The following is a 12,519-nucleotide window of genomic DNA, read 5'->3' on the forward strand; positions in this document are numbered from 1 at the left end:
GAGGATGTTCAGAGTGATGAAGTTTGTCTTCCAGAGTCACTGTTAGGCATGGTGGAACCCTGGTGCTCCTGGAGATGGCTGACCACGTGCTCATGAGAAGTGGTGAATGAGTTCCTTCTTCTGCTTTGCTTGTGTGTACAGCTTTTTTCTACCTATTAAACTGTTTTTATCTCAGCACAGGATTTTTCTCACTTTTACTCTTTGGGCTGTTTATTTAGGATTTGAGCAAAAAAGCCTGAGCACAGTAAAGGATGGTGGTAACAATAATAATAATAATTTATTTTGAATTGGATTTTGTATCTATATCACACATTTGTTCCCTGTATGGAAGTACAAACCCAGCTTAATTTTATAATATTTCATTTGCTAATGGAGCAATGTAAACCATCTTAAAAACAGACACAACACACAATTGACAAGGAATGTTAAATACAGCCCATTTATCAAACAAGTTAAGCTTATGAATGCAGTTTTACATTGAAAATTCATAGTTTACCTCTGCTGGACTTCAAATGACACAAGAAAAATATCTGGTGACTTAAGGATGATTTAACAGTCAGTGTTTTCTTTTCACCAAAGCAAGCTCACTGCAAAACAATAACTGGGTTTGTGCCCACTTATGGCCCTGAAATACCTTTTTAAGGCAAAAATGGGCTAAAAAATATGCCTATGCGCTTTGCCCTGTAAATTTCTAGTGCATACCTCAGTATACTGGCAGCAAAAAGGATCATGCACTTTGCTTTGTTGCACTCACTTGTTGAGTAGGATACATGCTACTATGATTTTCTAACCTACCTAATAATTATTGAAGAGATTTATTACTCCAGTCCTTCCAAGGGAAGCTACGAGCAACAGTGCAAAAAAGTCTGTGAAATTCCAAAAAGAAGTCACAAGCAATTTGAAGGAAATACTGTTTCTGGTGCATGGTAGTTTTCTTTGTTTAAAAGAAAAAATACTTTTCTTTCAGAATAATGAAATATTCACTTATTTCGGAAAATAATCTTATATGAATCTTCATAAAGAGAAGAGGAGTTTGAGGAGTTTGAGGAGTCTGCAGTTTCCTCAAGAGCGGAAGTGGAGAGGCAGGCACTGGTGTCTTTGGTGTTCAGTGATAGGACTCAAGAGAACAGCATGAAATTGTGTCGGGGAGGTTTAGGTTAAATACCAGGAAAAGATTCTTCACCCAGAGGGTGGTTGGGCACTGGAGCTGGTCACAGCACCAAGCCTGATAGAATTCAAGAAGTGTTTGGACAATGCTCTCAGGTGCATGGTCTAATTCTTGGGATGTCCTGTGCACAGCCCAGAGCTGGATTTCAATGATCCTTATGGGTGGGACCCTTCCAACTCAGGATATTCTATGATCCTCTGGTGTAACAGCCACTCTTCCTGCGTCATTTGCAAACTTGATGAGAGTATCATCATTACATCATTAATTAAAGTATTAAAGTGGACTGGACACAGTATTGACCCCTGGAGTGCACCACCAGTCTCTGGCCTCCAATTAAATATTGCATCACTGATCAACACCAGAATGGTCTTGCCATTCTGTCAGTTCTAATTTCATCTCAATGTCTTTTCATCCAGCCCATACATCAGCAGCTTATCTACGAGGACCTTACCACAGACAGTGTGAATGTGTTACTGAAGTACAGGTAGAAAATAGCCACTGCTCTCCTTGCTTCTGCAAGGTCAGTCATTTCATTGTAAAAGTTTATCAAGCTGGTCAAGCATGACCTCCCTTTCGGGAAGCTATGCTGACTGTTCCTGATGAGTTTCTTGTCCTTCATGTGCCTGGAAATAGTATCCAGCATTAGCTGATCCATAACCTTCCCAGAGACTGAGGTAAGGCTGGATGGTCTGCAGTTCCCTGAGTAGGCTATATGTTGTTAGAAGAATAATATTAGAAATATTATTAGGACTTGTGTCACAAGATGAGCTGGAGAGATCTTTACTTGATAATATTTCTCCATGCACCAATAATATGATGACTTTTTCAATAATATATCAAAGCAACTCTGAATATTTTAGAGTTCCAACACTAAGAGGAAAAGCATTATTCATTTGGAAAACACTGAGAGATTAAAAAAGAAAAAGGGTAAAGCATGAGAAGCACATAGAGATGTTGGCATGTGATTAGCTAAGCCAGGCACCTTCATCTGGATCTATAATGAATTTTTTCCAGATGAAGCCATGTCCCTCGCCCCGCATTTTACTTTAGCCTCTAGCAGAGATTAACTTCTAAGGTTGATAAAGACAAGCAATGGAAAGGGGAAATGGAGGAAGAGAAGGAGGGCAGAAAGGAAGGTGTTCAGAACTACAGTAATGAGAAGAAACAAAGGTCTAGTGGGTTCTCCGGGACAGAGCTGCACTAGCTTCAAACTAATCAGGATTTGAGGCACAAGGTGATGTGGGAAAGAGAGTAAGAGGAAAACTGTGGGCACTTAATAGTCCCAGGGTGATGGAGAGGGCTTCAGCCTTTAGCCCAGTCAGCTGGGCTCACACTATGGAAGCAATGAAAGCAATGTCAGTGTGCAGACACTCATGTGTGTTGCAATAACGTTTTTAATACAAATTCGTGTCTTTAGCATTCATCCCTTAATAGTTCTATATCTGGCATCTGTTCCAAATCACACTTTTTCTATCACAATTTCAACACGGCTTTAACTAAACTGATATTTTTAGAAAGAAATTTTCCTATGTTTAAAGCATTCAAAGTATGTATCTGCCCCCTTATCATCCACTTAGTAAACAAAGAAATATACTCTGCTGATCTTCATTAAATGCTTGTATGACTAGCCCTAAAATATATCTCTGGTTTTTTATCTCATTAGCTCCACATATGTTTAATTTGCACAGAATTGTGGCATCTATGTGTCATTTCCCAGTGCAACTTACTTTCACCACGGCTTGGGTAGGAAATGCTCTGAATGACATGGCAAAGCTACTGAGGCCACAATTCAGCCACTGAGATTCCCTCCCTCTGCAGTTATCATGGTGCTGCCTCTCAGTACCTTTGCATGAGAGAATAGTTTAGTCATCTTTTGTCCTTAACTGGTTTTTAGTTACAGGCACTGCGTATTGTCTGATCTTTACTCCTGCATTACGTATTCTCTTGTAGTGACTTATTAAGGAATGCTATTTTCCTTGCTGCTTTAATAGATCACTCTTTTCTAATTGAAGGAGAAAAAGAATGAGAAGAAGCATGTTTCCAAAGTAAAGTGACAGGCAGGAGACTTAATTTCTTTCACTGTTTAGACAGTGGCTCACTGTTTGACTTCGTGAAAATCACTTGGAAGGCCCAAATTTGCAAGCAGCTGTACAAAGTTCGGGTGTCTTCCTTTTGTTACCTACCACCGAGTTTTGTTCTGAGAGAACAGCAGTTAAAGGTGATGAGAGTTGCAGGTACTTGACATATTCAACAATGTGGATAGTATTAGAGCATTTCAAAGTCAATATCTCAAAACTCTAGGTGATTTCAAGCTTTTTTTTTTTTTAATGCTGACTTGAAAAATATTGTTCCTTGATTTTCCTATCTGCAAATAGAAAATAATAGCCTTCACAAGGTTTGTTGATTGAAAATGTTTAGAAAACTTTTCAGGATTGCTTGTGTTATATAATGAGATATTTCCTCAGCCATGTTAGTATTATTATGTTACATATACTGGAAGCTTTACAAACAAGACCAGAAAGAAACTTAGACTCCCTTTGCTAGATTGTGGCAATTTGCCAGGTCTTCTGATAAACAAGACTTGAGACAGTCTTCACTGCACACTGATCCACATTATTGCATACATTATGAGTCAAAAAAAGAGAGAAACACGATTAGTCATAATTCTGTCTTTCCTCCTAGATAGTGACATACATCCATGAAAAATCATGTGTGGTTACCAAGTTGAAAGAAAACATCCTGTTAGTTAAACTTGAAAATAAGTATTTTTCCCCAGTTAAAAAGAATCTGTGCAAACAGATGCAACAGAAGTTGAGTTCAGAGGAGTTTACCATGAAATGAGTATTTGCACTGGCAACTGGAAACAACAGGGGGCTTGTTTCCAAAGGGTAATCTTTTACTAACAGTGATGCCGCGGCAGTGTCAGCAGAAAACATCATGTCTGGTAGAAAGGTGGCCCTATAAGAGAACATGAAGATCCAGTTGGAGTGGAGTTGGAAAACAGGTTTGGGCAAGGAGCTCTCACACTTTCCTTCTCCCATCAATATTGGTATGTTTTACTGTGTCAGAACAAGCTTAGTTGCGTGACACAGCCCCTGGAGAAGATTGCACTATGAGATGACAATATGCATGAAAAAAGGTGAGATTAAACTCAATAGCATGTCATGACCCGTGTAACCCAGGTTTACACAGCTTTTGCATGTACAGAAATTGCTGCAGTGGGTTTGTAGGATTCTGTAATACACACGGAAATAGAAGCTTTTATTCCTCCAAATTTATCTACACTATTACAGAGTATCAAAAATACTACCAAAATCAGCACTAACAAGAATCCTACCACAGAAATCATCACTAGCAAATATAAAAAGGATTAACAAAGTGAATATATATATATAGCAATTAAAAATTACTATCAGCGATCAATGATATCTTATCAAGCAATAGTATGGCAACAGTCAATATCAACAAACAATCATATGGCAACAATCAATATAAGTTTGTAGGTGGAAGGCATATGTCAGTAGGCAGTACAAAATTATTTGTGAATATCAATATATCCTTTAAATTTAAAGATGGATGTGTTGCTACATATTTAAGGACTTGAATAACAGTCTCCACTTATGTCTACCAGAGTAAAAGTGTATTATGAAATTATTGTTTTGAAATTACTGAGTTTCAGATTATGTGCATATATCTGAAAGAAATTCCTAGACTCACAGGCTTCCTAAAAATTTTCCTACTGGTTAAGTCTATGAAAGACATGGAAGAGGGTCATCACCTGCCACTCACTGTGTGGTATCTACCATTCCCTTGTGCGAGTAAATAATTCCTCATCACTTCAGGATTTGTCTTTTGCTTCCTAAATGGAATATTTTTCTTCTCAATTTAAGTTCAGAATTAGACAGAGCTTCTCTTAGGCTGACCAGACAGTTGCCCATCACATAAGGAAGAAATGCTTTCACAGTTCCAAATAAACCAGTAGAAACCCTTTCCTGCATTATATGTTTGATTTCTATATGGGTAAATTCAAACATTAAAGGTTAATGTGAGATGGGAGAAATAGCTAACTCATGGAGTAGTTTTATGCGCTTAAGCTCTATTTTAAATTGTATTTTAAAAAGGCTTGGGCTGAAATATGGCCCAGTCTAAGGAGGAATTTCTTGCCATTAAGATGTCCCGATATACTTACACTCCTTGTAATCTTCCCCTGTGAAGACTGCACAGTACCAGAAATAGAATGAAGAAAAAAGTAGAAGAAAAAGACTCTAAATGGAAAACATTGCACTAAGAATTCAAAAGCAGGCTTGAAACACACATACATAGTAGAAATACTTGGGGTTTTTTATTGCAAGCTTATTCTTCAGTGTAGCCTACAGTACAAGGCCTCCCAGAGGACATTTAGGAACACAGTAGTCTTTGATCTTAATGGAAACTGTGCTTGCTGGGGATGGTGCTGTCTGCCTTGCAGTCACCAGGTAGTCTGGTTGCACAGCAGGAACCTCTTCCCTGTAATACAGACACAGATAGTGAAACCTGCTTCATCTGTCTGAGGGTGCCTGGAGTTTCCTCCAGTTCGATGTGGGAGGTATTGCATTCTTAGAGAAGCTTCTCTTTTCCACGCAGCTGATGATGCTGTGACATGTTTTCAAAGTAGCTGGGGACTGTGAGCCCATTTGACACCATAGGAAAGAGGCTAAACTAAGGGGGATAAAGATCTGATTTGGCCACTTCAAGAAAAAAGGTGGAATTACTGAATAGACAAGGGAGAAGAAGGTAACTATTTTTTCTGAACCATGTTATATCAGAAATAGTAGACTTGTTTAATAAATGCTAAAGGGCAAGTCAACTGACAGGATATTTTAATGAAAAATAAAGGACTTACCCTTCTACACAGAATGAATTTTTAGAAGCGCATGACTTTCCTGTGTGAGGTCAAAAGCAGGAGAAAGATCTATACAACTATCAAGCTGGTTTATTTTGCCAACTACAGCAGGTCTCAAACAAATATCTCCCCATATCTATTACCTTTCTATTTGCCTCTCCTACCTTGCCCTTCCTGATATGTAAAGCTATATTTAATAGTTTTATAATTGCTTCTCCTTTCTAACATATAAAAATGCACTGATTCTTAAATGGTCATCAATGAGAATGTAATCTGTCTTGTCTGAGGATCACTGGGAGACAGCATAGCCCTACAGTGAGCTATTCTTCACATCCCTCCTGCACAGCCTTTCTGAGGATACTGATTTTACACCTCTCTCCACTCTAATTTCCTGTTCATTCTACAGTATAGCATCTATTAGTCACAGAAAGTTGGAAAGTTAAAGACTCTGCAGCTAGAGTACTCTGATGCTTGCAAATAGAAAGGTTTTAGACCTTTGTGTGTAATGGGCTGTAAAAGTAAAAGCTGTGATTTATTGTTTCTTTCAGTTACTGAAACCTAATGGCTAGCCCACCTTCTGTGGAATTCAGTGATCTGCAGATGTTTATATCTAATAAAATGTTTGAATAAATTGTGATTCTTTTCCTTTTAATGCATCATGCTTCCATGTTACTGCACAACATTTCTTTTGCAACTATATTTTTGACTTTCAGTACAAAGCTGAAAATAATACAGATTTATATTTATTTTCAAAAACACCCAAGTTTTTAAAAATGAAATCTGTGACCATTAGCAGTAAAAAATTCAGATGAATTATTTCTGTTAATTCATGTTAAATCAGTTTAAAAATAAAATAAAATATAATGTATTGGCATATAGATACGGATGAACACAGAATGATAGCTTATATTATACACACACACTCAAACAGGTCATGGATATATACCTCTGTAACTTATACAAGAGAAAGAAACTCAAGGAAACAGAAAAGTTAATTTTGAACTATACTAAGAGGAGTGATTTGGCATTATTATTGTCAAAAGGCAATTTGTATGGTTTTAATTTCCATTACAAAATAAAAAACATATAAATATGAAACACCACAAAATGACATGATTCTTATGGGCAATGCCTTTCTTTCCCAGGTGTAGCTGTAAGCTTTGCAAGCAAATGATTGATCAGCTTAATAATATCTAGGAATTCGTTTCAAAAGGTGCTGTGAAAAAGCAGAATTATTATGCTCAAGGTATTTTTATGGCCAAAAGAGAAACACATCTTGTATATAGATTCAATAGTTTATTGTTAGTATAATTTAAATCCTAACTATCTCTTTGAGATTTCTTTTTAGTTCAGTACCTATTATTACAGGAAAATAAAGAAAAGAAGAAATAAATTGAAAGTAACAGAAATGATACTATCATAGAAGAAGTTGAAATTTCCATACACACACTCCTGATATTTAGCACTTTTATCCTATTAAGTTTGATTTCCCAACATGTGGATCTAAATGTTGGCTTCAGCATGGGGAGCGGGTGCAGCTAATTAATGTATCCTTAGTGCTTCACAAGTACTCATGTAGATGTTTTCTTCTTCTTCACCTTAGACTCACATAGGGATTTTTTCTATGTTTGCCAACTTTCTCACAACTTGCTATTCGTCACTATTTTTCAAGTGCTGCTTCTTCTGGAATTACTAATTATGGCATATTTTACATATGTTAGATACCTGTTCTTTGTTCTTTTTGCTGCCTTTAAAAGTGGTTTTGCCAGGTCTGTACTGCCTTAGCTAGTCACTAGTAGGGTGTTTATAGTTATTGGGTCATGAACATCAGGTTGTATCCTATTTCTTATCATTATGTCTTCCCCTCTCTGCACTGCATCCTGTGTCCCACGGTTCAAGGTCTGTTTTGTCATACCACAAATATATTCCTCTATGCTATGTTGCTATGTTAGATTCATAAATATCAGATTCTATACAGAAAAACTACTTGTTACTACCACATGTACGAAAATTTTACCATGGAAGGATAAGCAAAAGTAAAATGAAACAGACCTAGTTTCTTGGCCATTTCAAAAATTGCTGCTAAGCTCTAGCAACTATAACTGAGTTTACCTAGGTAAGACAAGTGCAGGCAAAGTAAACCTGGCTGCCTTATGGCCTTGAAAAGTTTGTACAAAGATCATGGCATGTTGATAGCAGTGGTAATATCTTATTCGCTGGGCTACAGAATCCATTCCACTCAGAGATGTATCTAGGGCTTCTTCTAACTTTTACATAAATGCTTCAGGGCTGAGATCTGCAATATCTGGGTGCTGACTGGAGAAGCTCATGGTGTAGTCAAATGAAATAAAGAGTGGTTATGTGGAAGTGCTTCTGTCAGAGACGGGAATTGAACCTGTCTTCCAAGGACGAGTAAAGTTTCACCTATTTTAGGATGTGTCTCTAAACAGTTGCTAACAAACAGGTGCTTAAAAGACAGGAGGGAGGGATGACATTCCTTATTAAAGTGTCAAAGCTGCACTATGAAATGCAGCTTTGAAGGTTTATTAGACCATGAGCTTTTAATACTTGGTGATTTGGATAACAAATAGACCAGAGAAGAGTGTATTAGTACGGTACTTGGTATTCATATGGGTATTCGATTACACTGGGCATTTTCATTAGCAAATGAAAAACATATAAATACTGTAAGGGACGGGAAAGATCTAATTCTCTCTCTTCCCATATGGTGGTTTCATGAATATATTTCTTTGATCTTTGTCTTCATAGTCTTTATAAAATTTTGCTGTTTTCTGTGAGGTGAGCCAACTCTAAAAGAAGGATGAGCAGATTGCCTTCCTTTGCTTCACAGATCTAAGTGGGTGCTGGACTGCAGATGCAGCTTCGAATCATTCAAGCAGTACAGGGAAGAGCTTTGATATCACTTAGGTAAATCCTTATCCTCTAGTCTGGGCTACAAAAAAATTAATAAGAACAGCAGCAGATTTTCTCCCTTGTACTGTTTGTTTGTTAGTTGGTTTGTTTGTTTCAAAATATGCAGTGTAAGTCAAAGCTGCTCTCCAGTCCCTGAATCAGTGCCTTTCAAAGGCAAGGTCTAGGCAAAATTTTTAATTTGAACTCCAAGGTTAATTGAGTGAGGGAAGATCGTTCATAATTCTCAAGTGAATTAGCTATGAAACTGGGAGTCAGTTCTACCACAGTGCTTTGGTAGAAGAAATTTGGACATTGTAGTTATTTTCCTCAATAATTTTTATTTCCCCTTATAAAAAGTAATAAATTTCGTGTAGCTTGACACCTAGCCAGCTTCAAACCACAACAGACATCTAATACATTTCCTGCCAATCACATAAACAGGTATGATTAGGACAGTTAGTTGCCTTTTATTTATTTGTTTGGTTTGGTTTGACTAGGCTCAGAACTATTTAATATATTTACTTCCAGCTGCTGCTTGTTTCCCAGAAAAGCAGTTGAAGTAGACAGTAAACTGGAACATGAACACATTCTCCTGATTTAGTCAGGATGAAAGATTGAGAAAGTCAAGGGAAGAAGCATTTGAAAACTTAACTCAGGTTGAATACAAGAAAATGAAAAAAGGAAAAGCTTTAAGATGATACAACTGTGTTGTTTAGTTAATGAACACTTTTTCAGGAAAAAGACTGTTTTTTAGCCTCCATGTGAAAATTAATCCAAATGCTCATGTAACATCACAACAGTCTTTTTTGGTTTAGGTTTTGGGGGGATTTTTGTTTGTTTTTTTGGGTTTTTTTTGATTGGTTGTTTTTTTCAGGGGGAGTGGTTAGGGGTGTTTTTGCTTTCCTAATTGAGGTTGCTAGCAATTGTTCAAATTTATTAGAAGTGTGGTGATTTCTCTGATGTCAGTTTAATTTAATGATTGAAGAGTTCAAACAATAATTATTTTAAGGAAGTCATGCTCTATTTTTTTTAGGATAATAAGCTAAATGGAGACACATGCCTCTAGTGTAATTTCAAATGAGTATTTTGAAAATGAAATAATCAACAAAGTTGTAATTGCATGTTATCTGGAAAAGGTCACTAAAAAATTCCTGTGAGAAAGCATCTATAGAAAATTCTCATGAGCTGGTTTAAATTCAAACAACAGAAATTATTTTATATTCCTGCCATTATAGATGAGTATACATGAACATAAGAGGTTAATAATGTAAACCTATACCTTTTCCATTCTTCCCAACACTATCCTTTCTTTAAAAGGTAGCAGATAAAAAAGAAACCTTAATTTCTCTTACTTCTCATAATTTCTTGCTCTTGTTGTAATTTTTTCCAACAAACAGCATAAAACAAACACTTTTGAATGCTGTATCCACTCTGAAGCAAGACAGGTATTTCAGAATAAATTCATACAGTCAACCAACACTGCCGTGTCATGCAACATGCAAGGAATGAAACATAAAGAGCCAAATGAACATATGTCCACAGAGAAGAAGGTTTGAGACACCTAGCACTTCAAATACAGCTCTACATACACATGTAACTTTTTTCCCCCCACAGATTACGGAAAAGGAGTCCTAATACATTTCGATCCAGTACAGCTCCTGAGCATCATCGGCTTTCACTCATACAGGACCTAATCTGTGGAGATCATCTCTGTTTTGAAGAACAGCCAATAGGAAAGTTGAGGTACTGGATATTTAGACAAAACTGCTTTTGGGATATGTTTTGTTGTCTTTATTTTTTTGCCTTTATTAGTTTATAAAGTTCAAATCAAACACAGATGGTCTCATGAGCAATTTAAACTGAATAAGGTTACAAATGGAACAGAGATTAAAAAAAAAAAAAATCTAGTTTTATGGATGATATTGTTATGTTTCTCACCATGGGTTTGTAGGAGGTTCTGTTTTGAAAGTGTTTACCACTCCTTGTAAGTGTTTTAAAATAGTCACTGCAGTATACTCCTAGCCTGAATGCACTGAATACGTTTTTAAATCTAATTTTTGTGCCATGTTTAGTAGCATATCATTAGTTCTGGGAATCTCTGTGGACAAGTCACAAAGTCTATACTGCACGTCTAACCTCTCAGGTATTTCAGTGTGGCCTGGTCTAGGTCTAGAATATGGTGGGTTTGTTGCATGACTCTGAAATCACAAGCAAGTTCCACAAAGGTCAAGGATAATGCCCCCTGTTACAAGGTAAAGTTTTTTCCCAACTTATATTAAGTGGTTAGTGTAACTCAGAGCATACTTTGCTAGAGTATTGAATAAATACAAATCTGTATTAACGCCGCAGGTGAATATGGAAAGTGCTCTGTTCGTTAACAGCCTGTTGTGATACAAACCATTGCAAAACAGTAGCTGTATATTTGAGTCATTTGAATCTGACGTTCACTATCTAGATGAATGATGGTTACTCACTTTGAATTTATCATGAGTACAGCCACAGATTGAAATAAAATGGAGTAAACTTCTGCAGTTATCTGTTAGCTGGTGTGCTTTATCATTTCACAACTGAATGACTTATGATCATGTAGCTCAGAACACCTCTAATTAATTTTTGAGTGAAGTCTTTATTCTTAACTTCAAACTGTGGTTATTAATGGGTTAAGGTAAAGAGTTTGCTAAAGTGTAATGTGTAGCTGTGAAAACATATTTGGAAGAACATAGTTCATTGTTAGATGTCAGATGTTTTACCTGCCTACCCAACTAATTGAGAATCATACCAGAGAACTAGAAAGCCATTGTAATGAATGAGACAGACAGTGACCTCCAAAAGACATAACTGAATTAGAACTGATGAACTTGATATGAGTAGATTCACAGTGTCATTTTAAATATAACACAGTTTAACTCATTTTCCTGCTCTTGGAAATGTATTGCACTAAAAGCATAGGAAAGATTGGAAAGTGAATTTTAACTTGTTGTGTTTTTTTTCTCTACAAGTGCTGTAAGAGCAGCGGATTTATTGAAGGATATTTGTTATATAAAAAAATTTTGGTTTTAAATGCATGCAAAGCAGGATTTCTGGAATCTAAGAGGTGTCTTTAATGGTTTTGAGGGGCAAGAAGTGATACGAGAAGACAAGAGGGAAGAGGATTTTTTTTCCCAGGATATAAATGAAAAATCATTATTTTATCCTTCTTGCCAAAGAATAGAAAAGTTAAGACATAATGTTCGAGAACTTAATTTCCCACAGATTTTTGTTTCTCAAAATAATAACTTCTTATAGGCTAAATAATTGTGTATGCTGTTCCAGAATTCTGTTAGTCTTTAGGCTGGAGGTTTATGGTAGTCAAATTTTGACAAATATTTCAGGATCATTTATGAAGATATTCTTTCTACATTAATCTATAATATCAAATGACAGAACCAACTTCTGGCCTGCCAGCCTTTGTGTGAGATGTTAAATTCATCCTCTGTTGCAACAGAGCAAAACTGAGTCTTGCGCCTGTTTCTTAAATCCATGTGGTTCATTTGTCATAAAGGATAAAGTGCTCAAA

General features: G+C 36.5%; 1 protein-coding gene across 8 annotated transcripts in view; it reads left to right on the top strand.

Annotated features, from left to right (window-relative positions):
• Positions 1-12,519, top strand: part of CNTN5 (contactin 5) — a 618,627-nt gene that overhangs the window by 174,088 nt on the left and 432,020 nt on the right. For 7 of the 8 annotated variants that reach the window (XM_039563708.1, XM_039563715.1, XM_010400613.4 and 4 more), the window contains one exon: positions 10,578-10,706. The exons of the other annotated variant lie outside the window; for it this stretch is intronic. The gene's annotated coding sequence lies outside the window, so the exon portion shown is untranslated. The remainder of the gene's footprint in view (positions 1-10,577; positions 10,707-12,519) is intronic. 8 annotated transcript variants of the gene reach the window in all.

This window comes from Corvus cornix, chromosome 1 (assembly GCF_000738735.6).
Source record: "Corvus cornix cornix isolate S_Up_H32 chromosome 1, ASM73873v5, whole genome shotgun sequence".
NCBI classification, from domain to species: domain Eukaryota; kingdom Metazoa; phylum Chordata; class Aves; order Passeriformes; family Corvidae; genus Corvus; species Corvus cornix.